Source organism: Rousettus aegyptiacus, unplaced genomic scaffold, assembly GCF_014176215.1.
Source record: "Rousettus aegyptiacus isolate mRouAeg1 unplaced genomic scaffold, mRouAeg1.p scaffold_m13_p_14, whole genome shotgun sequence".
Taxonomy (NCBI): Eukaryota; Metazoa; Chordata; class Mammalia; order Chiroptera; family Pteropodidae; genus Rousettus; species Rousettus aegyptiacus.
The window spans coordinates 52,700,800-52,725,828 of NW_023416289.1; the positions used below are offsets into that span (position 1 = coordinate 52,700,800).

A 25,029-nucleotide genomic window follows, 5' to 3' on the forward strand; every position below is an offset into this window, starting at 1 on the left:
CACCCTACTCATTTTCCAGAGCCGCTCAGAGGCCCCTGCTTCAGGAAGGCGTTTCCGATTTCTTCGACTAGAACTGACTCCGCTTTGCTCTGAGTGCCGTGGCAGCACCAGTGCTCTGGGCTAGCATTTCGCCACCTCAGCTCTATTAAGATTTGGGGCCTGGATAATTCTTTGTTTTGGGGCTAGCCATTCTGTACATTGTAGCATGTGTCACAGCCTCTTTGGCTTTTACCCACTACATGCCAGTAGTACCTCCCCACCCAGCTGTGACAACCCAGGATGTCTCCAGACATTGCCCAAAGTCCATCAGAGGGGGCAGGGGCAGAGCAAAGTGCCCTGGGCTGAGAACCACTGCTCTGGAGTAATTTTTATTCAGCAAACTCCCCCACACTCAGCTGGTGCTTGGCCTGGGACGATGCTGCCTGATCATGCCAGGCCCCCTCAAGCCGCCAAGCTGCTGATGCTGTTCCCTCTCCCAAGAATGCCCTTCCTCTCCACCTGATTTCCCCCTTAGCCTTCAAAGCCTGGATGACAGACGGCCTCCTGCCGTAGCCCTCGCTGACCTGCCTCCCCTTTCCCCAGGCAGAATGGACGGCTCTGCTCCCTGAGTTCCCACAGCACAAACCTCTGTCACGGCTTTCGTCACTATAGCATGCGCCATGCGATAGGAAGTAGTTTAAGAATTTGTCTCCCTAAGTGGAGCGGAAGTTGTGATGTGGGGGGACCTCAGCCTGCTGAGGCATCCCCAGATGTGCCAGGCCCTGCACAGGTAGGAAGGAGATCATCAAGCTTGAGGCCGCACGCCGGAATGGGTATGAATGTCTCAGAACAGCAGTGCTTGAGTTCAAGTCCCCAGTTAGGCATTTACTAGTTGGGGTGATTTATTAAGCTTCTCTGGAGGTTTAACTTCACTCTCTGTAAAACCGCCTTAATAATACCATCTATGTTACAGGTTTATTTCAAGGATTTAGCAAATTAATACTTGTAGAATGGTCACCTGGTACCTGGCATGTAGTACGTGCCAGTAAGTCTTAGTAATTACTGCAGAATGAACGAATGAGTGTTGAACTGGGCCGTGCGGGGATGTGGATCCCATAGGATGTGCCGCCCCTGGGAACTGAGCCTCTGTCTCCCCCAATCCCCCCCCCCTTCCAGCCGTTCTCATCCTGTCTCCCCAGCCTGAGCAGCTTGGGCAGTGAGCACGGGCTGCTGTGGCCTCACTTCACGGTGAGGTGGCCAGGCTGGGCGGAACAAGGACAGACATTAAAAACCTATTTTCTCACTGGGCATAAGTAATTGGCAAAAAAGCTCTAAATCCATAGCTGTCAGGTGAAGTCATTTCCGAGAGAAAAGGATGGAGGGAGAGAGCTGGAGGGGATGCCGGGGCGGGAGCCGGAGGGAGGGAGAGAAATGCAAAGCGAGGTGCTGGAGAGTCCGGAACAGAAAGCCTTCGCCTTCCCTCTCCCAGACCAGACTGTCCTCGCGTTATCAGTCCTCCCTCATTTATTTTTTTCTTTTCTGGAAAGAGGGATTTCTAAGGTGGTAAAAGCAATGAAAGCCAGCCCTGGAATTATTTAATGAGCCAGAATGAATTGCATTTGAAATCATTTAAATGGGATCTGGGAGTATTTAACTGCAGCTCGGGATCTTAACTAGAGTGGGAAAGGATCTTTGTGCTAATTGCTGGCAATGATATTCCTACCGAGAGGGAGAGATAGCAGCAGCAATTAGCAGACAAGGGTAATTGCAGTGTCTGGGCTGCTGGGCCTGCTGGGAGAGCCAGCACCTTGGCGTTGCTACCTGGGAGCTCAAGTCCCCCAGCAGGGGGCAGGCGAGACCAGAGACCCTGGGTGGGAAGGGGAAGGCGGGAGAGGCTTAGATCAAGGACTGGGGTTCCAGCCATCTTGGTGGGGTCCATCGTCTTTCTGAGGAATGTGCAGGGGACAGGGATTTCCAGAAGGGCGATCAAGTGAAGCTTCCATCCTCCCAGTGGCCCTCTTCCAAACACCAGCTTCGGGAAGGCAGCGAACTTTGCCCAGATTCCAGGTGTGGGAGCAGAGACAACTCCGTTTCATTCTTTCTGTTCCATTTCATGCACCTTACCTAGACGTCTCTCTGTTGGTTGCCCCGTTAGTCACTCGTCTTGTTGTGGAGCAGAGGATTCTGTTCATTACGTTAGGGATCGACAGATAACCCTTGAAAGGTAATACTGGCCGTATTCTACAGATGAAAAAAATGAGGCTTTTGATCATGACTTAGTTGAGGACATATAGTTGATGAGTGTAGAGGGTGATCTAAGACCCAGGGGTGTTGTTCCTTGAACATTCATCAACTAGTGATCATTGTTACAATGTTCAGACAAATGTGAATGCCATTGTCCCTCTCCTCCAGGATGAGCCTACAACTCTAGATGAGTTCTAGGGCGCACACTCTAGAATCATTAACAACTATAAAAGATTTAAAACGCAAACTTCCATGTGAAAGATACAAATAAAAGCTGGAGGAGAGAGGGATTATTTCTGAATGGGTGACCAACAAAGATGTCGCCTTGCAGTATGGGTAGAATCTGGGCTTGTGGAGATCCGGAGGAGACAGAATGCTAACGGGGTGGGGGCTGTTATCTGCACAAAGACAGGAGAGCGAGGAAGCCCGGGTCGTCGTGGGGCACATCAGACAGCTCCAGGTCTGGAGGGGAGAGGAGAGCGAGGGGAGGAGTTGCAGTCAGGTGATGGAGAGTTTTGCATGCTGGCTTGATGAGTTTGAACCTCATTGCACTGGCAGTGAGGAGCTATGGATAGCTTTTGAGCTGCGGAGCAGCTGCAGTAGGTTAATCTGGGGGCAGTGTGGAGAAGGCTCAGGGCGGAACGGAATGACTGTTGGAGCCGTGCGAGATTGGGGCAGTTGCGTGGGTGGAGAGGATGCTCTCGTCCCAGTCCCTCGCTCTGCCCTCAGCACCATGGCTGTCATGGCTGTGCGCCGAGGTTCTCAGCGGTAGCTGGACCTCAGCCTGGGTTGGAAACACGTATCGTGGACAACATAAGGCTGATATAGCCAGGAGGTCATCTGGTCATCTGGAGCTACCCTTGCTTTTGACAGATGACAACCAAAGCCACCCAGACCGTGGTCACTTCCCCTGTTTGCAACTCTACAATCTCTCTTTCCCTCAGAGGTCTGCATTTAATCATCCTGACAGTCCAGAAAGCCTATGCTAGCGCTTCCTCGACTCTGAGCCTGAGAATTTTCTAATTCCGAGCTGGTGGCAGAGGGAAAGTGCTCCCTCCCCGTGTGGTTTCTACTGTCCCTGGAGTTGGGCAAACAGCAGAAGCATGTGGAATGGGTTGCAGTTGAAGTGGGGGAACAGGGGCTTGGACCTCATGATCTTCAGATCCCTTCCCGTCCCCTCATTCCTAAGTTTCTCTCATTGTGCGGCACATTCCTTGATTCTGTCCTCTGTGCCGCGTCATGTAGGAGGACTCTCCCCCTGCTCCCCAGCACCTGTACCTGTGCGAGGATCTGCTTCCTGGGAGAGTCGCCCACGGATGGATTTGTGCTTTGAGGGCGGGGCCATGTCTTGTGTGTATTTCCTGTAAGACCAGCTGAAGGCATGCACGACAGAAGGTTGTTATTAATACTTTGTTGTTATTTTCCATTAATAATGCTAATAATTAAAACTACCACTGCACTGACTATGTGAACATCTCAATACATTGCTTCTACTTCTCAAATAAAAGGGAGGGATCTTCTTACCTTTTTAAAATGAGGAAAGTAAAACTCAGAGATGCCATGTCACTTGACTTCTGTTCTAGAGTTAGAATGGAGAGATTTCAAGATTTACTCCCGAGCTAACCACAACTCTTTCCCTCCTTCCCTCCCTGCCTCCCTCCCTTCCTCCCTACTTTCCTCCTCCTCCTCCTCCTTTTTTTTTTTGGTGCAATTGAATTATCATGCTCATGCTTCCAGTATCATCTCATAGTTGGATAGGATAATAATAACAAAACAGATTAAGTGTGCTGAGCTTGGGCTGTTGTCCATATGAAGGTCCCTCTGAGGGTTTAACCCATGAGGTGGGGTTCACTTGTTCTAAATCCTCTGCTCATGAAGCATTCCACAGCTCGAGGCCACCAGGCCCAACGTTAGGGGCTGATGGCCCTTCGTTTAACGGTTTCCAACTCAGCAAAGGGGTCCCTCAGAAAGGGCGCTTGCTCTGGGGTCTTCCAGCCCATAGGTGGCGCTGTTGGACTCTGGGAAGTCCCATGCTGGAGACCTGTAGAGGGAGCAATGTGGGCCAGCCCCAGCTGAGCCCTGTGAAAGAGAAGGCATGGCACTGTTTCTAAGAATGGACCCTGGAAGCAACCTGCATGACCATCAAGATGAGCTGGGTTAAATCAGTGATAATATACGCACAGAATGGAATGCCATGTAGCCATTAAAAATTATGACATAGATTTATGTGGATTGATACAGAAGGATATCTCACAATATATTTTGCTGAGGGAGAAGCATGCCTCAGGACATTTGATATATATAGCGTTATCCTCAAGATATAAAATTGTGAAAAAGACAGAGATGGATCGTAAGTAGGATATTCACCGAAACTATTAACAGTGTAGATTTTTAGGTGGCGAGGTTTCAAATGATTTCTACTTTATCCTTTCCTACTTTAACCTTATCTGTAATATGTGAATTTTTAAAATAACAAGCATATATTATCTTTGGAAATGGGAAACAGGAAGTCATTTTCCACTTAAAAATTTATAAGCCAAACCAAACGGAAGGTGTCACTAACTCTTCCCACATACAGTCCCTTTCGGAGTGTAGCCACCTCTCATGTCTCATCCATGTGCTGGTGACTAGTTATTTCCTCGCAGAGGAGTGGAGACATTTGTCACTAGTGTTAGAGACAGAAAAGGCTGAGGAGGCCTTCCTTGGGCCGGTTCCAGGACCCATCTCAGAGCTGGGCCCGAGTCCCCGCCGCCCCCCTCCCTGGCCGCGGCCGCCCCCGCCTCCCCCTCCGGCTTCCACGCCCCCGTCCTCACCTTCCTCCCGGTGTCTCCAGCTTCCATCTCCACAAATCCTATGCAGCAGCGAGTCCCTGAACTTTCTAATTGAGATCAGAGATAAATATAGTGGGGAAGGAAGGAGGGAGAAGAAGGAGGCCTAGTTTTAATTTGCAGCATTTCCCATTAATAACAGCTTCTAATTAAAAAGTCTCCATCTCCCAGCCGAAGTCCAAGAGCAGAGTCTCCCCAGGTCTGTCTGGCGGAGCCTTCGTGCCAGTGTGCTTGGAGTACAGTTTCTGGACTGGCGGAGGCCTCGCTGCCAGAAGCCATAATTAAGCTAGAAAAGGAAAAAATAAAACGATGTTGTCTAGGACCATAGGTCTCACCCCTCACTGCGGTCCTAGAAGGAGGCCATGCACCTTCCCGGTAGGTCATTTCTCTCAGAGAAGGTGGCCCGGCCAGGTGAGTGAGGAGGCAGACGTGCAGGACTAAGTGCCAGGCACAGGAGGGCAGAGGCGGTGAGCGCTAAGAGAGAGCCTCGGCCCAGCGTGCGTCTGCCTCATCTCCCTTTCTCTTCTTCCCACGTTTCCTCTGTGGAAGCCCCTGCCTTCTGTGGTGTGTGTTCCAGGTTTGCGTGTGTGCGTGTGTGTGTGGGGGGCAGGGTGCTGCTGCTGGAGGAGCCATGGCTGTTGGTAGTCTAAGATAGTAGGATGTAACAGCATTGATCTAAGTTCAAGCCCAAATTTATTTCCTTCTCCAGAAACCTTTCCATGCCTTTGCAACTTGCTGAACTGAATGAAGTAGGCACTCAATAAACAGCTATGAACAAGCAAAGAGCTGAATGAACAGAAATATCCTGGTCAAACTTCAGTCTCTTAGCTGACTGGTCACTCAGCGCTCCACTTGGCTGTTAGCAGTCATCTCAGACTCACCGTGTCCCTACTCACGGCCGTCGCCCCAGACCTGCCCCTCACGCGGCCTGCTCCCGGCTCTGTTAAAGGCGCTCCGCCCTTCCACTTGTTCCGGCCGAATCTCTTGGTGGTGTCCGCTCACACGCCACAGCCTTTATCCATGAGGACTTCCCATTGGCTCTTCCTTCAGAATAAACCCAGCCGCTTCTCCCCACGTCTGCTGTGACGACCTTGGTCCAGGCCACCGCCATCTGTCCTCTGTGTTATTTCAGTCGTCTCCTGACTTCTCTGCCTGCTCCCTCCTACTCTTGTGCCCTGAAGTTCATTCCAAACCTAGGATATGGAGGGAGCCTTTTGAAGCACACGTCTTTGCTGTCCCTACTTTGCTCCGAGCCCTTCGGTGGCTTCATTCTCACTGAAAGCGAAATCCAAAAGCCTTATCAAAGCCTCAAGTGCTGGCTCCTTGTAACCTCTCTCAATGTCTTAGTCCGTTCACGCTGCTATAATAAAATATCCCAGACGCCATGGCTTATAACAACAGAAATTTACTTCACACAGTTCTGGAGGCTGGGAAGTCCAAGATCAAGGGGCCAGAAGATTCGGTGTCTGGCGAGAGCCTGCTTCCCACACTGCCATCTTCTCACTATGCCGCGCCTGGGGGAAGGGATGAGAGAGCTCTCCATGGCCTGTTTTGTAAGACCACTCAGCCCGTTCGTGAGGGCTCTCGTCTCATGGCCTTATCACCAACCTAAGACTCCGCCACCCAACATCATCGCTTTGGGGGGTAGGTTTCCACATAAGAATTGTGGGGGACTGAAGCACTTAGTCTGTTGCACTTACTTCACCTCCCACTGCTATCCCCTTTGTCCTGATCCAGCCAGCTCGTCTCTGCCATTTCTTGGCCGTGCTAGCCACGCTCCTGCCTCAGGGTCTTTGCAGCCCCCCTTCCTCTGCTCGGAAGGCTCTGCCTCCGGGTGCCTGTGTGGCTTAGTCCTTCACCTCCGACAGGTGACCTTCCCAGCAAGGCTACTCTGGCCACCTGACTTAAAATTAGAACCCTGCCCCACTCCAGCAAGTTAGTCCTTCCTTGCTTTTTTAAAAAATAGCATTTGCCACCTTCTGTTATTTCCTAAAAATTTATTTTATTTCTGCCTCTTCTCTCTCTTGCCCCGCCGGAGGGTGATCTCCATGGGGACAGTGGTGTTAGTTTGTTTACCGCCATTATCCTGGAACCTATGGTAAGGCCCAGCACATGTAGTTGCTCAGTGGGCCATTTATTGAGTAAATGGATGGTTAAACGAATGAGTGTAAATAAGCAAAAAGGTCACGTTGAAGTCAAGGTTTACTTTTTGGAGAACCATAACCAAACGTGACCCACCCAAGTCCTAGCACCAGGAGGGGAAAACTGTTGTTATAGTTGAGTTTGGGAGTCAGTGGAATCTGAGTTTGAAATCTAGCCTGGTCATTTGTGAACAAGTGACCTTGGCTAGTTACTTAACTTTTCCGAGTCCCCGATTTCTTCATTTATAAAATGGGGATGACGATAGGATTTCCCATGATATAAATACTCGTCACTGGCCCAGTTTAGAGCACGCGCTTGGTGAACGTTAGCTAGTGGTAGCGGTGTGACTTTCTTGTCCACAGGGATCACCTTGTAAACCAGCATTGACTATTGAAGATGAGGAAGCAAATGCAGTTGTCCAGAAAGAGGGGCTCACTGTTAAGGAAAAACGGAGGGACGGGTGTTGGCCAGCCCCTGCAGAATTGCAGTTCTGGGACTGCTCTTTGAAAAAATGAACATAGATTCATTGGGGCTATTAAAGGGAGAATGATCAGGACAATGAAGGTGAGGAGACTCAAACCGTGCCCCTGCCCCACGAAGATCACTAGCAACAGCTGGTTTGTTCAGCACAGCGCTCAAGAAGTTACGGTCTAGAGTGGGGCTTGCCAAGTTTTTCTGTAAAGGGCCAAATAGTAACTATTTTAGCCTTTGCTGGCTGTTGGGTCTTTATCACAACTACTCCGCTCTGCTGTTGAAGTGTGAAAGTGTCCCTAGACAATACGTAAGTGAGTGGGTGTGGTTGTATTTCTACAAAACTTTGCTAATAAAAATAGGTGGAGGGCCAGATTTGGGCCTGAGATTGTTCATCCCTGGTCTGTAGGATCCTATCATGAGGTGGCTGAAGGAATGTCAAAAGAAAACTGGACCATTCTGAGGGTCCTCTAGGAGGAGAAGTGAGGCTGAAGGCTGGAAAGGTCTCTACATTCTGTTCTCTTTAAGGAAGATGTTTGAACAAGCAGAGCTTCGGGCTGCACTGGGCCGAAGGCTGTGAGTCCTCATAGTGTATTTAAATACTGGGTAAATGGTTGATTCAATTTTTGGTGCCTTTCAAAATTCTCGATTATTGGGATATTCTAAGGCATATGCATATTGACATTCAGGAAAACAAAGTCACAAATTTGACACCTCTCCAATGAGTGTGTCTTTGAAATGTGCAGACTAAAGACCATTTGATTTTCTAATTACATCTCCAGACAGATTTCGTGCACACATTCAGGGGTGAAAACCGATGGGAGTGGGTTGTCAACTTCATTTAGAGCGTAATCCATCTCAGTGCTCATTTGGGTCTGTCCTGAACACCCAGACGCTGACCATAAACTGTAATCACTGTCCTGCTAACAAAAGAGCGTGAAGAACCTATGAGAATTTATTTCCTATTTAGATGCGAGAATGGCAAACATCAGGCACAGGGGGCTCTGCTCCTCTCACCTCTGTGTATTTAAAAACGTTGCTAATTAATCTTGACTCTCTTTCTTCCTGAACCTTGGCCTCAAATAGTTAAGGTTCCAGAATTTTTATAACAGGAGAGACTTAGCACCAGCCGCCTGGTCGGAATAGGAATGATCAAAGCTGAACTGGGATCGAAGCTGAATTATGTTAAAGAATGGAGGAGAAAATGCTCAGGAACCCCAAGGATCCCCCCTGGCCAAGAGCCCTTCCCAACGCATTGCTGCAGCCAGCCGCCATGAATTTACTGGAGGCGGCTCTTGGTCATCCCTGGTTTAGTGAGTTCACATGCAACAACTGACATTTTCTATAACCCCCTGGAAGTTGGCCAGTGGACGGTAAGTTGATAACCTAAGATTCTGTATTGAGCGTCCTGTACTGAGCATCAGGAGGGTGAGATCGCTCTCATCTTTGACATGATGACATTTTAATGAGATGGGTACTGCAGGCGACTCAGATTTCTTAGGTGCAGGCACATCGTTGGGTCACTACCTATGCTGGCAAATGTGGGTGTTAAGTTGGTGACAGCTATTTACCTGATTTTTTTTCTGTGTGCTAGGACCACCTGTGTTCATGCCTAAACTAGTCATAGGGCGAGAGCTTTGGGAGGATAGACTTTGGTGAGAGTTATCTCAGCCATGTGTCCACACTTCAAGCTGAATATGAGGTGGAGGCAGGAGAGCAAGGGCGGGAGCGCAGGTAGCAGTGAGCGCATGTTTAGGGTAATGGGGTGAGCCCAGTGGGAACCCCTTTCAGGACAGTAACCCCAGGATTAGAAGTTGAAGGAGAAATAGCCAGGGTCCTATCATAGAAAATGGTACCCGACATCAAACCTTAAAGGCCAGCGTGGCAATGTAAACGGGGGACCAGGCAGCAAGACTAACCATTGGAAGGGTTGGTTTCACATTGGAATTACGTATGATGGATGGATTCTGAACCGAGGCAGAAATGGCGAAGGTACTTGTATTCACATCTCACTCAGGGTGAAATTTGAAGATGTTGACATAGTCCAGGTTTTCTCAACCTTGGCATTATTGACATGTGGAAAGAGATAATTTTTTGTTGTGTGGGGCTATCCCCACACAACAAAAAATTGTAGGATGTTTAGCAGCATCCCAGACCTCTACCTACTAGATGCCAGTGGCATTCCCTCCTTGCCCGTGAGAACCACGGATGCCTCCAGAAATTGCCAGCTGTCCTTTGGAGGCAAATCACCCTAGTTGAGAACCACTACATGGCCCGCCAGGCTATGATACACAAATGGTCACTAGGCAGGGATCCTGAATCATCAACACAGAACAAATATCAGAACTGGAGAATGATGAGCCTTTCCCATCTTCTGGAAAAACATAAGTCAGCCTAGGAATGAGGTCCCTGAGTCACAGAGGCAACATGAACCCAACGTGGGGACAAGCGGGCCGAGCTTGGGTTTGGGACCAGTCCATGGAGGCCAAGGGGGGAGGTCTTACGTCCTGAGAGCGGCCGAGCCTCGAGTCCCATTCTGCAGCGTGGCTCGCGGCAGCTGCGCTGGCGCTGACAGGCTGCCCGCCTCAGCCCAGCAGCTGGGAGCACACCCACCAGTTAATGGAGCTCCTGAAGGGGGCCGGGCAGGAGCCATCAGCACCCTACCCAACAGCCCTACTGAAGCAGTGATTTCAATTAAAGAACCATTACTAGAAACCCTATCCAGCCTCAGCTCCCGTCGGCCAGCGGGAGGCCTTTCTTCCCCTGGTCCCAGGCCCTGCTCTGTGGTTACCCAGTGGCCCTCTTACTGGGGCCCACCGCCTGTGCTGAAACACAGCAGCTGCTGCTAATAAACAAACATATTGATCATACAGATATGGGATGTCAGGGACTTAATTCATGAATGAAGTGCGCTTTAAGAGTGCCCAGTGGGAGCTGCCTCCATTTAAAGGGCCAGGGGCTGCCTCCATTTAAAGGGCCAGCAGCTGCCTGAGTACTCTCGGAGCCCAAGACAGTCCAGGGAACGAGCCTCTTTCTGAGCTGTTTGCTGTGGTTCCTCGCTGGCATGAAATGGGTCTTCTACTCTACGGATGCCACCTCACCTGGCCCTCTGCCTTTATCCTCTGGGACCCTCTTTGCAACTGGGAGGTAGTTGGGTGAAGTAGGAGTGCTCTTGTGGCTGACAGAACAGGGCAGGGGTCAGTGTGGAGGAAGAAGAAGAGGAGGAGAGGGCTTGCCCAGGCTCCCTCGCCTCGGGCTCTTGGGCTCAAGATGATGGTGATGGTGATAATGACCTCAGTCCTGAGAACTGGTCTCTACCAGGACCAAGTAGTATAAGAGCCTCGGGCACCTTGATGAAGGGTCTACTTTGGGATGGCAGAGGTCCTAGACATTTTCTAATGCAATTATTTCCAAGTCAGACAGCCCAGTCCCTTGTCAATTTTAGCATACAGTCAATAGCGAAGGCTCTGGAGCCAGACTTCTGGGCTTTGAATCCCAACTCTGTCACTCATAAGCTGTGTGTCCTCAGGCAGGTTTCTTAACTTCTCTGTGCCTTATCTGTACAAAGGAAATATTGTAGATGTGGAGATTAAAATGAATGAATATGTGCCATGCTTGCTCTCCTGCCTGGCACAGAGTAAGTGTTTAGTGAAGGTCTTGTCCCCAGCCTCAGCCTACGGTGACAGCCACTGACCTCCCCTGAATTCCTCTCCCTTCCTTCACATACCACTCAAGGAAGGGAGGTGATCTCACAGAGGTACAATGCTCTTCCATTCCCAGTGCCCTGATGGGCAGCTTCAGCCTCTTTGCTGTCCTGGCTACTGGCTGCAAGCTCAGGGTGGCACCTGCACCTGGGCCGAAGTCCAGCCAGAGTGGGGCCTTCAGGCCTGAGCTTTTTACTGTTTCCATCCAGGACTATGGCTGGGCGAGGGCTGGTCCTGCAGCCTTTTTCTCCCCTTGGCTTTGTCTCGAGCTGTGCTGACCCAGTGCGGCAGCCACTAGCCACTTATAGATATTTAAATTTGAATTTTAAGTGAAATGATAATGAAATAAAAATTTCACAATTCATTTCTTTAGTCACTAGCTAGATGTGGCTACCGTACTGGGCACTGCAGATTATAGAATGTTTCTTCTCTGCGGAAGGTTAGTGCTGACCTAGAGTTTGCTTGACAAGAAGCAAAGCACCTCCTTTTATGCCCTTGCTACTTAAAGTGAGGTCCACAACAGGATTGCTGTCACCGGGAAGCTTGTTAGAAATAGACTCCTGGGCCACAGCCCAGACTGAGCCAGAGTGTGGGTTTCAGCAAGATTCTGGGTGGTTTGTGTGAATACTAAGGTCTGAGAGCCACTGCTCTAAGCCTCAACTTCCCTTTATGGAAAATGGGAATAATACTTCATAGGATTAAATGAGGTGCCCCATACAGAGCTCTCGCCAAACAGAAAGTGCCTATTAAGGATGAGACCCCTTAACTTATTTCATTTGCCCCAATGGAAGGGCTGAGGCCGCCTGTCATTGAGTCCAGGGACCAGATGTTTCGTGGAGACTGGAGGGGTTCGCTCGTCGTCCTTCCCTGCTGTGGAGGCAGCGCCTGAGGCTGGGAAGGGGACCCGCATCTGCTTCTGGTACCTGCTCATGTTTACTTTCCAGAGCCCGCGCTGGAAAACCCTCAGAGATGTGGATCAGAGGAGTTCAAATTCAGCACCTGAATGAGGGCTGAGGACTTGGGTGAAGGGAAACTGTTGTCTTTGGCCCACAGTAAAGTGACAGATAAATAAGTGAGCAGGTTATTGTAATGCAGTGGGTTAGGGAAAGAAAAGAGTGACGTCCAGGTGGCTGTGGGAGCTGAGCGGTGCTTTGCCAGGGGGCGGGGAGAGTGCCCGCGAAGCTTCCAGTGGCTCTCAAGTCCAGATAAGATGGTTGCAGAGCAGGGGCCGGCAGAAGAGACCTGCTGGGCACAGTGGGCAGGGCAGCCTGCAGGGCGAAGGGATGAGGCTGGACAGCAGACTGGCCACGGGCAAGCACAGGCTGTCCCTTCTGCTGGAGGATGAGCGGCAGGGTGGGCAGAGTGCGACAGCGAGGGTGCTGGAGGCTGGAGACGGGCAAGAGGCTGGACGCTAGTCGTGTCTGCCATGCCGAAAACGTTCTGCAGAGAGAAAACTCTTGAACTGTTTCAGGTGGAGGAACCATGAGCCCGTATTTGTGAATTAGATCACAGAAGCCACGTCATAGAGGAGAAGCCGGAGACAGGGAGACTGGTAGGGGTTAGTGTACACGTTTGAGGGGCGAGGGTGCAGTCCTGGACACTGGCAGCTAGGCCGGGGGAGGGAGAAAAGCCTTAAGGACACACAGTCCCGTATTAGTCAGCTACGCATGTCATTAATTTTGACTTTGTGATCACTTTTTAAAAGAACTATGCTTACGTTTACTTGTGTTCAGAAATTTTTCCTTGGAGAGGTGTAAATCCTCAGATCTATTAGACAGTGAAAGCTGTTTTCAGAGGAAAATTTATAGCTTTAAATACCTTTGTTATTAATGAAGAAAGACCCCTCCGTCCTGCCAAAAAAGGGCGGTGTTAGGTCACCATCTTTAGAAATTAGAAAGGAACAACTGAATAAACAAAGAAAATGGGGAAAGGATATTAATAAAGGTGTAAGCAGAGATTAAAGGAATAAAAACCAAAGTATGTTAGAAAGGATAAATAAAACCCAAAGCTTGTTCTTTGAAAAGACTAGTAAAATAGATGAATCTGTTTTGAGAGCCTGATTAAGGGGAGGGCGAGATATTAACGAGAGAGAAAACAGAGATGATATAAATTAATTGCCTCAGCAAGATTGTTGGGAGGAAATTATAAATACAGCACTTGAGATTCAAGAGCCTTCAGCACTCTTCCTACACCAATAATGGCTATGGCAGCCCCAGCCCCCACTGAATCCTCCCTTCCCCAAAGCCTGGGGTACCAGCAATATTTTGTTAATGTCATTCTCCTTGCCATTGAAAGAAATAATAGTGACTCACATTTATGTAGCAATTTTTTTTCTATATGCCAGACACTATGCTGCTTTGCATGGATTGTATTTTAATCCTTCCAACAATTGAACCTGGTGAATTGGGTTTTGGATGATACCTAGTTTATAGATGAGAAAACCAAATTTAGCATGAGCGGGTAATTTGCCCCAAGCTCCAACGTCTCAAAAGCTGGAGGCAGCGTTTGTCTGGGGGCAGCCTGACTCCTGGGCTCGGGCCCTGTTGCTATTTAACTCCTACTCGCCCGCCGTGCGTAAGCATGTTTGAAGCTCTTCAGGGTGTAGGAGCAGCACTTGGGTGCACTGGGGCCTGGGTCCCAGTCCTGGCTTTGGCACTTAGATGCTCTACCAGGCCTTTTCACTTTCTGGTCTAAGATCCCATCCAGGAAACACGTTGCATTTGGTTGCCGTGTTGTTTCAGTCCCCTCCCGTCTGGGCTTCCTCTCTATTTCCCTGACTTGCATGTGCAGTTTGAAGAGTACAGGCCTTTCCCTCTGCAGGGTGCACCTCAACCTGCGGTAGTGTGAGGTCGCCTCAGGACAAGACTCAGTGTTTTCACGTCAGGTTTACTGAAGTTTAATCCACATAGAGCAACGTTCGTCCATTTTAGTGCTTGGTTCCATGAGTTTTGACAAATGCATAGCACTGTGTCACCACCACCACAAGAACTAAGTAGAGCATTTCCATCCAGGGCTGGCATTGCGGGCATGTGGCCTGTATAGTTGCGTAAGTCCCTGTGCTTAGAACGGCCCTGTGTTTGGTTTAATGCTTTTCTGTCACCATCCTGAAATTCTTAATGATCTTTGAACGCAGGGTTGTGTATTTTCATTTTTTACTGGGCCCTGCAAAATTATGTAGTTGGTCCTGTTTCCCATTACCCCAAAGACTTTCCTCCTGCCCCTTTGCAAGACCCTCAGCAATAATCTATCTGTTTTCTCTTTCTATAGTTTTGCCTTTTCCAGAGGCCATTTGGGCAGAATCCTATATCTGGAGCCTTTTGAGTCTGGCTTCTTTCACTTAGCACAGTGCATCTGAGGCTCATCCCTGTTCTTCCATGCATCAGTAGTTCCTTTTTATTGCTAAATATTATTCTCTGATATGGAAGAATCACATTTTGTTTATTCATTCATGAATTGAAGGGCATCTGAGTTGTTTCTGATATTTGAAAATTATGATTAAAGTCATAATAAATGTTCACATAGAGGTTTCTCATACGTTTTTATTCCTCTTGACTAAATAGTGATAATAAATAGAGTGGGATTGCTGGTCAAATGCTAAGTGTGTCTATGGCCATGACACCCTGAACAAGCCCAATCCCGTATGATCTCAGAAGCTAAGCAGGGTCGGGCCTGGTTAGTACTTGGATGGAAGACTACCCAGGAAGATCAGGTGCTGTAGGCATTAAAAACAAACAAAAAACAAAAAAACCAGAGACTTCTTCACACATCAAATGCTAAGTGTATGTTTAACTTTATGAGAAACTGCCGAACTGTTTTCCAAAGTGGTCGAACCATTTTGCATTACCACTAGCAATGCACGAGAGCGCCAGCTGCTCCACGCCCCTGCCAGCTCTGGGCGTTGGCGTTATTTTCTACTTTAGCCATTTCGATAGGTGTGTAGTAATTTCATTTTACATTCCTCTAATGACTAATAATATTGTATATCTTTTCATGTGCTCATTTGCCATCTCTATATCTTCTTAGAGTATCTGTTTGAATCTTTTGCCCATTAAATTTTTTTTAATCAACTTTTGAGAATTTTTAAATGTATATTCAGGATACAAGTCCTTTATCAGATATGCATTTCTTAAATATTTGTCCCAAAGTACTTTCGAGACACTCAGTGTTTAGAGATGATGCTCAGAGGAACGTTTTTGGCTTGTGATATTGAATGTGATGTAATTGGGGTGTAAATTAAAATCGAGCACATGAGCACAGGTGGGTATAGTTGCTGAGGGGGAAAGAATAGCATTGAAAGGAGAGTTAGCTTAAGACGGAGCCTTTAGGAATTACAAAATTTCCTAGCCAGAGGATCGAAAAAGAGCTACCAAAGCTGTAAGAGAAACTCAGGAGAGTGTGAGGCCAGGAACACAAGGGAAAGGGAGTGTTTTGAGAAGAAAGGGAAGGTCAGAAGTGGCAGACACAGTTGAGGGACCAAGATGAGGACTGAAAAATATCCTTACCAGGTTTAGCAACGTGGAAGTTATCAATGACCTTATTTTGGGGGCGCAATGGAGCAAGGGTGGTGTTCACATCGCAACCTACAGCCACGTAGGTTGTTAGAATAATGAAATACTCACGTGTTGATCTGTGAACAGCTACCACGCAAGCCCCCTAAAATATTCCCCAGCACCTCAGCCCATTGGCTCTTTCCCTGGCTCACCTGTGACTTCCCCATGGTCCAGTAAAAAGTCAGCCTCCTAGCCAGCTGGAGGTCTCCAGGACCCTGCCAGAACCCTATGCTTAGTTGATCTGTCGCCAGGCCATATTGGTAACTAAATATCTTGAATGTCACTGCTGGGTAGAAGCCATGTTGAAGTGGATAGTGAAAAAACTGAGATGACAATGAAGAATTCTTTATAGAATTTTGCTTCTGAAGGAGGGGAGAGAGATAGGTAAAAACTGGAGGAGGACGTGAGGCCCGGGGGTTTGGACGGTTTTTGTTGTTCTTTTACAGATGAGAGAGACTGGAGCTTATTTAAATGCTGATGGGAAGTATATTCACCAGGAGAGATGGCTCTCCTCAGATAGAGCCAGGCACTCGAGTCTGTGTGCCATTATGCTTACATGTTTTTCAATGTAAATTAATAAATTAGAATCCAGTTGGCATATTCATCTGAAGAACTTAGTTGATGTTAGTTGTCTCCAAATGACAGATAGACTGACTCAGTATGCTATCATATCTAGTTTCTGAGCCTCTCAGCTTGAAGACCAGATCCTGGATTCTGGTGAGTTCACTGGCACAAAAGCTATGCTGAGAGACCCATTCTGGCATCTCCCAACCTCCTCTAGAGACATGTTGGATCTTCTTAACATCCCACACACACATGCAGGCCAAGCAAGACCAGTGCTTGATTTCTAGGGCAAGCCGCAGTCGCTCTCTGCTGAGCCTGGAGATGGCTGAGTGTGTGGGCCATTGAGTATGGATAGGACGTGAACCCTGCCCTGCAAGGAGCTCATCTTGTAGAGGGAGAGACAAGACAGTGCTAAACGAGCTTGAGCTAATAGAAGGAGGACTGCAGTGTGCGCTGTCATAAATACAAACACTGCGGCGGGAGCTCAGGGCAGGGAGAGACGGGCTCTGCTGGGCACGACCGCTGCGTCCTAACTGGTGTCCTCCTCCCCAACCACGGGGCTCATCTGCTGACTCATCCGCTGCACCCCGTTCACATTCCAGGCCCAAGGAAGTCGTATCCTGGCATGGTGTCTCTGGACAAGTCCTTCCATCTGTACAGCTGCCCTGGGTCAGGGTTGGGCTAGTCACGTGCTGCCCCTGGGACCTGGGACCCCGTCACATTCCCTTCCCTTAGACTGTCTTCACATCTTCCGAGCACAAAAGTCCACCTTTGCCCACCCTCTCACAGGTGATTTCCTCTTGCCTTGTGAAGTCCTTCACCCCCTTTAGCGACTGAGAGTTATCACTCTGCCAGAGCTGACTTTGCATTCCTCCCGAGAAGTCTTTCCACCACCTCATTCACAGAGAAGAGGAAAATGCAAGCTCAGTTCCCGGTGGGGCATTTCGATACAAGACATCCTTGCTTCATCCCAACAGGGAGGCCAAGTTCCCTTTTCTGACAGAACTTCCTCAGGCATCCATGATGCTCTTTGCTCACCGATCCCACATATCCCCGGGGTCGCCTTCCCTCAGGGTGGAACCACCCTCACTTTCCCCAGCTAGCCAGGCAAGAACGTGTGCTGAAGAGTGCAGAGGCCTCTTCCAGCTCTGCTGGCTTACAAGCCTTTGTCCTTTGTGGCGTGTATCTGCTCTGAGCCAAGGACACCCAGACACTGCCATCCGCATTGTCCACCTGGAACAGCCGCCTCCATGGACACCATCAAGAGAGGCCATCCTGGTCGTGCGGTGTTTCAACTGCAAGGTCACGAAGTAAGGATAATGGGAAATAATGCTTCCTCATCGTTTTTAACCTTTCTCAGTAATGCCTTAGTGCATAAGCCGGAGGTTTTTATTTTAAGATCAATTGTGCTTATTGTGCTCTTTGGAAAAATAAATGAGAAGCTGGGAAGAAACAAGTGGGATCCAGGGTTTATTAACACAAAGAGGTTGGACCGGGGTGTGGGAACGTGGTCCTGCCTCGCCTAGACTGCTATTGTCCTGGAGGACGAGGTTAGCAGCCAGAACCCCCAAGTGGTTGCTTAGGGAGAAGAGAGCTTCTCACGCTACAAAAATGTACCAGACATATGTGGGCAAAGCAGCTGTCTTCTATTACCCTCAGACGCCCTGAGAACCTCTGTCCCATCCCAGGGAAAATGGGGCCCTCATTCCATGGAAGGGCTTCTAAGTCGGAAAGATCAGACATCAAATCCAAGTTCAGCCACCTCATAGCTGTGTGGCCCTGCGAGGGCCACTTGATGTCTCTTCTGCAGAAAAGAGGGAGCAGCATCTATGGGTGGAGTTCAGAAGATCATGGGAACTGCAGTCATGCCGAGCCAGGTGGCCTCTGGCTTGTGTAGGGACCTATGGCTGAGAAAACACCAGGTAGACTCACTCCCAGGGGAGTATGTGGAGGTATGGATTACTGGGGCGAAGGCCAAAGACTGGTAACTTGAGAGAACCAAGTCAAGTTCGAGGTGCAAGAGGGACTGTAATCCCATTTGGTTCGGCAGCTGCTTTGGGCAACTATGGCATTCTGGTGACAGCACTTCGAGCAGTGGGAACGCCACCACGCATGGTTCCGAGGTGTCCGTTCTCTGTTGTGCTACGCCACACACCGCACACCACACCACACACACAACATACCATCTGCACCTGGCCCCATCCCAACACCCACAAACTCATGCAGCTTTTCTAAACGCACTTCTGCTTCTTGAAGAAGAATGGTCGGGAACTCTTTCTGTTTTTTGCTGGGGGAAACCATGAGGGAGGTGGTTCGTATTAGACTCTGTAGTGGGGCTCGTTCATAGTCACACCACTGTGCATGAGGATGCATGGCACAGAGCAAGCCCTCCAAGAGGCCAGCTAGCTTTCCCTGGCCAAGCCCTTAGCTTCTTAATTAGGCTTCTTCAGACTCTGATATGAGTAGGGATGGCCATTTGCCAGCTTAGCCTCCGTGATGGCAGAGAAATCTTGCTGGAGAGGCCGCGCCCTCACTTTCGTCCCAGTAATCTGCATTGATCTGTCTTCTGCTCTTCTCCAGGGCTCTCTTCTTTGTGACCTGTGCCCTAATGGGACTGAAGGCAGAAGGGTAGAGTGAGGGAGAAGGGATGCAAAGAACAACAGTTTCTTCTTGCCCACTAGAGATTATTCGTGAGGTTTGATTGATTGGGGTCATTTCATCCCGTCTAATAAGAGAGGTGAGGGCGAGGGCAGATTGGGGGAGGGGAGCAGGTGCTCGGGGGGGTGAGACTCTCAGAGACCTGGGCGCTGTCAGAGGTTTCACGGTGGCTTCTGACTGTTCTGGGGACCAGGCCCTTCTTAGACTCGCTCACCGACTGTGTCCTTTCTCAGCGCGCCATCACCGTGTCCTGTGTGGACCGCGTCTCCCGGAGCTGTGCATCGTGGCAGCCCTGACGCCCGTCATCGCTCAGGCTCCAGCTGCGTTAGGCGTCACTCTGTGGGTCTGCCAGCCCTGCCTGCCGTGTGGTTACGCTTTTCGCCTGGAATGGCCTTTTAGTTCTCATATCAAAACTTGCTCTCTGATATTTATGTCATCCTAGAAGTCTAAACTCATTCAAGAAGGAATTTCTCTTATCTACAAGACATCTATGACTCAACTTTACCCAGATGAATGACCATCTTACCGGTCGGGCCAGACACTGCTGGTTGCTTAGCTAACAGACCTCTCGGTACCCCACATCCTTCTTTGATAGTAGAGCTAGTCTTTGACTCTAAGGGTTACTGTCACATATTCATTTTCCCAGGCTCCCTTGCCTCAAGAGTACAGACAGTGGGCTCTAATCTTTGTCAGTGGGACCTAAGAGGAAATATGCAGGAAGGATTCTAAGAAATGTTTTCCTCCCTGATTAAAAAAAAAAAAAAAGACATAAGGAGAAAGCGTCCTTTTATTCTTACCATTCATATAGCTGTATGAGGATATGATACCTAGAGCCACAGCAGTCATCTTGGGACCATGAGGAGACAAGCGTGAAGAAAACTGATGAGAATGAGGAGTAGAAGGAAAGAAAGAGCCTTGTTCTTCAGTGACACTGTTGAACCACTAGATAGACCTTTGCACTTCCATGCTTCTGTAATTTGTTAGAGCAGATAATTAAATGCCCTTCTTGGTTAATCTCTGTTGGGTGCCCCAGTAAGGACAGACCCTTTTCTAATGTTCCAGCTGCTTAGTAGAAAAGCCCGAGTCCGCGTCCTGGACGCCCAGTTCAGTGCACCCTATGTGACATGGATCCATTTCATGGGTGCCCAAAACAGCTGAAATAAAAACATGGGAAAGTGTGTTCGTGTAAGTTGGGGTGGAGGGCAGACAGATTTATCTAAACATCTCATCCCTCAGACTCTTTTACTTTCCAAAACCTGTGCTCAAGTCACCAGGAGAAAGATGGCAATGTGGGGGTTCTCAGATGTATGCGTGAGAGGCCCTCAGATTTCGATGGTTACATCTCTTTTGGGATTAATTTTTACAATACGACAGTGGGTATAATTGGGGGTGGCATGGATGCATAATTGACCTCTGGTTTTTTTTGAAAATTGGACATCACTCATTGGCGTTTTATCAGAAGCAGTGCAGTGTTTCAGTTAATTCCAGTGATGATTTTCATTTGCAGGAGCTCTACAGATAGGTGGCTGATGGGATCTTTTCCCCTGCCAAAGTGGTTTACAGACTAAAATAATTCAAGAACTGTTGTCATTCTTTGTGCCTTATAGGTCACTCAAATGAAAATTTAAGGACCAATGAAGCAATCCATATTTGTCAGGGAAAGAGCGGACCCTGGTGTTAAGAAGTCCTCAGGGGGACAGGCTGAAATCCGAGTGACTAGAATAGCTTACTCCAGTGTGCTTTGAATACAGATGGCCTCCATCTGCCTGCGCGGCATGTATATACACCTCCACACAGTCACGTGTCTTATGGCAGTGTGGCACCACACACGAACTCACACCCGCATCTGCACTGACACCCAGAACAGGACACGCGTGGTGTCGAGGAAAGGACAAGGATCTTAGAGCGAACGAACCTGGGCTCCCTTCTCATCCCACCAGCAGATTGTCTGGAGCTAATGGCTTTCCTTTTGTGGGTCTCAGTTTCTCCACCCGAAAAATGGGGATAATTTTTTTCATCCCCTCCAGGTTTTAGTAAAGATTAAATGAGATCACTTATGAAAAAAGTGCACCCTTTGGGAGGTCTCAGGTCATAAATTTTACAGTCACGTGGTAAAGCCCCACGAAGCTGCAAGGAGCAAGAGGCTTTCCCCGGCTCTTCCCATCCCTTCAGCAGATACATCTGCTTCTCGGCAAACAGCAGTCACATTCCTCTTTTCCCCAAAGGGAACCTGACTTCTGAGACCTCTTTAGGTATTGGGTATCAGGGTAATAATAGTAATAGCTTCCGTCTATTGCATTTTTACTATGTGCCAAGCATCGCGTTAAGTGCTTTATGTGCTTTCTTACCACGAGCCTATGAATGATGCAGGAATGGGAAGCATCAGAGCAAGGAAACCCAGGCCTGGAGAGTTACACAGCTAAGAACTGGAGTCAGGACGTGAGCCCCAAACGAAAGCTCACTCTTCATCAAGGGTCTCAGTAAAATGCATTGTGCACATCCATCTTTTCGTCGATGTCGCGTGTGTGGATTGCAGTTGTGGTCAGCACTGCATAGGCATTGATAAGGCGCATTTAAAATGTCAGACTCTAGCATAGCTCAGATAGGTATTAGATAACGGTTTCATCCTTGCTTGTTCAAATGTACGTTTATAAATTGTAGACGAGTGCTACTCAAAGCGTAGTCCCTGCCGCACTGGGGAGCCTGCTAGAAATGCACATTTCCGGGCCCCACCCCAGAGCTGCTGACCCAGGCTAGGGGTGGCCCCAGGGATCTGTGTTCGAACGAGTCTCCAGGTGCTTCGGAAGTGTGAGAAGCACTAGTACGGATGCTTCTTAGAGACACTCAGCTCACAGCCTCGTAGGTAAATGGAGACGTTGAACCCATCTTCCCCTGATTGGATCACTTCAGCATTGTGCCGAAGAGCTTGCAATGTGCCTGCTTTCTGAGCACCCAAGACAGATCTGTTACGTTGTTGAGATCTGATAAATGAACAACGAACCATCCGTTTCTTCTTTGACGGAGGCGCGCACCATACCCCTTTCATCCAGTGACAATGGCAGCATGCATGGCCGTGCTCTGAAAGATTTAAATACTCGATTAATCAATGGAATATTCCATTAGTGGGATAATCAGTTGCCATTGCCCTGATCTATAGTTACATCTCAGCTGGGTCTCACAAATTGATTCCTGATGAAGTTCTAATTGACTGGACCATCTGATAAAGGGCCAGTTGGAGTTTATTGAAATACCTGGTGAGCAGTCCCTGGGGCTAGGGTCTTCCTTAGGGGAGAGTAGGGGTGGAAAGAGGAGCAGAGGAGCATGATTTATGCCCAGTTCTCACTACATCCTCTCTCCAGTGCAGTGTTTATGGGTCCCAGGTGAGGGATGAGCGCTGATAGCTGGAGCATGGGGATGAGACAGCTGCTCTGAGCCCATCCCCAGCCCTGGACAGCAGGTGGCCAGAATGGGATTTGCCCAGGAACCCTTGGGGCAGTGGTTCTCAAGCTTCAGTGGGGTTGAGAAGGATCCAAAGAACTTCTTAGAAATGTGGAGTCTAGGTCTTAGTCTCAGATATTTAGACATATTCGCTGGGTCTGGGGTAGGGCCTAGGAGTATGCGTTTTAATAGATTTCCTATGGCTTCTAGTACTAATGGTCTCCAGACCGATCTCCCTTCGAGAAATACTGTCCTAGGATCTGGTGGCTTAGCAGCAGAATGTCTCCAGGGCTCTGCCTCCCTGGGGAGATTTGGGTTTCTTAGGCTTTGTGTGTGGGGACAAATGTGTATGTGCACAGTCAAAAGCTCCCAACCTCTTTGTTGCCTAGCACTCCTTTCATTATTTTTTCAATAGTTTTGTGAATTTTCCTTCCAAATAATCTGTTTACTAATAGATTTGGCTTCTCATTTTAATTACTGTAAGGTCTATACACACACATAACAAAGAATGCAATTGAGACAGTGTAGTAGCATCTTCGTTTAATTCATTCATTCGCTGACTTATTCTTAAAAGTGAAATCAGGCAAATGCATGGTTCCTAATTGCAAGCAGCTCATACGCCTCTGGGAGAGACATGCAGGAAAATGACAGACAGCATTAGAGGCGAGTAGGAGCCTGCTTCAGGACTGCAGGTGGTTGAGTAGGTTTTGATACAGAAAAAAATGTATGATGCCCGTTAGGTTTTTGGGGGAAATTTGAAAACAGTTCCCGGATCTCCGTACCTGTCTTTGAGAATTCTCCCAGCCCAGTGCGTCCCGAGTGAAATTAAGGCCCTGAGAGCTGAAGACGCCCACTGGGGCGTCCACCCGTGTGTGTGGGGATGGCTCTTCTTGGCCCTACCTGTGGGGATCTGCAGATGCCGGTGGACTCTGGGCACTGGATTTAGATATAAGTGATCCAGAGCTCTGGGTATGGAAAACGGAGCTCGGACTTACTCCTGTGGTGGAGGGGAAATCACTGTAGTTGGGCAGAGCCACGGTCAGATTTCAGAGAGGTCCTTTTTCTTTCCTTCTCGTTTCTTCTTTCCTCCATTTTCCATTGTTTCATTGTCTTCTCTCTTCCTGCTTCTCCTTCTCTTCCCCTCTTTCTTCTCCCTTAATACTCTGTTTTTGTATATGTGTAGTTTTAATCTGTGTTTAGATATAAATGTTCAGTGTTCTTTTTGTGAAAATACATTCTGGTGTTTTGGATGATGTGGGACAGAGTTTATAGCCTCAAAATGTCTTAATCTGGCCCTGGGGCTATTGAATGTTTTAATTCCTTTAGACCCAGCCCTGCCCCAAAGTGCCACAGTAGCTATTTGGTAGATGGAACCTTTAGTGTGGTTTAACATTCTAGTCCCACTGCATTTGTCATGATGTTCTACTTCTGGCAGAAACCACCAACTAGGTCAGAGAATGTTCCCGGCATGCCTTCACTCATTTACCATTTATTAAGTGGCTCCTATGCGTGAAGCACCACGGGAGATGTGACTGTCATTAGGATGTGGTCTTGGCCGTCAGAGGTCCATGATCCAGGATGGCAGCCCCCCAAGTGGGTGTGAATTGCGCTGGTGGGCACTGGGCATCACTTGAGGGGAACATGAGCGTGCACAGGAGAGCGGAATCACACAGCGAGAAAGGTGTTCCCTTTTGGATTCTTTTACAATTTTATGATTATTTTTAGGTGCAAATCTCCTTGTGGTATCATCTCACTTTTAACACCTCCCCAATACTTGCTAATCTCCCTTTTAAAGAGAGAACAAATAGCATGCCTCAGGCCAGAGCCTAAGACAGGGTACAGAGTCTCTCTGGGCTTGAATAATCCTGCTAGGTTTTCATTGTGTTTATCTTCTATTTGTGGCAAATGTGGTTAATCTTATAAGTCGACTTGACTGGGCTACAGAGTGCCCGGACATTTGGTCAAACATTATTGAGTGTGTCTGTGAGGGTGCTTCTGCATGAGATTAACATTAGAACTGGTAGATTGAGTAAAGCAGAGTGCTCTTCCCTGCGTGGATGGGCCCCATCCAATCAGTTGAAGGACTGGACAGATAAGAGAAAAAGACTGATCCTCCCTCTTATGGGAGGGAGTTTCCTCCTGCTTGACTACATTGGGCTAAGACATTGTTTTTTTTCCCTGCCTTTGGACTTGAACTGAAACTTTAGCTCTTCTGGGGTCTTGAGTCTGCAGGCCTTTGGACTGGAATGATACCATTGGCTCTCCTGGTTCTCCAGTTTGTCAATTGCAGATCTTGGGACTTGTCAGCCTCTGTGACTGTGTGAGCCAATTTCATGTAGTACATCTCTGTATTTATATCATCTGTATCATTTATATTTCTGTTTATGCCTATGTCTATGTATCTACATCTATATCTGTATTTATATCTGGAGAACCCTCATACAACAGGTA

General features: G+C 48.4%; 1 protein-coding gene and 1 pseudogene across 1 annotated transcript in view; both read left to right on the forward strand.

Moving 5' to 3' along the window:
- NTRK3 (neurotrophic receptor tyrosine kinase 3) overlaps window positions 1–25,029 on the forward strand; it is a 426,694-nt gene that overhangs the window by 43,092 nt on the left and 358,573 nt on the right. The window lies entirely within an intron of this gene.
- On the forward strand, window positions 14,971–15,089 carry LOC118611810 (annotated as a pseudogene).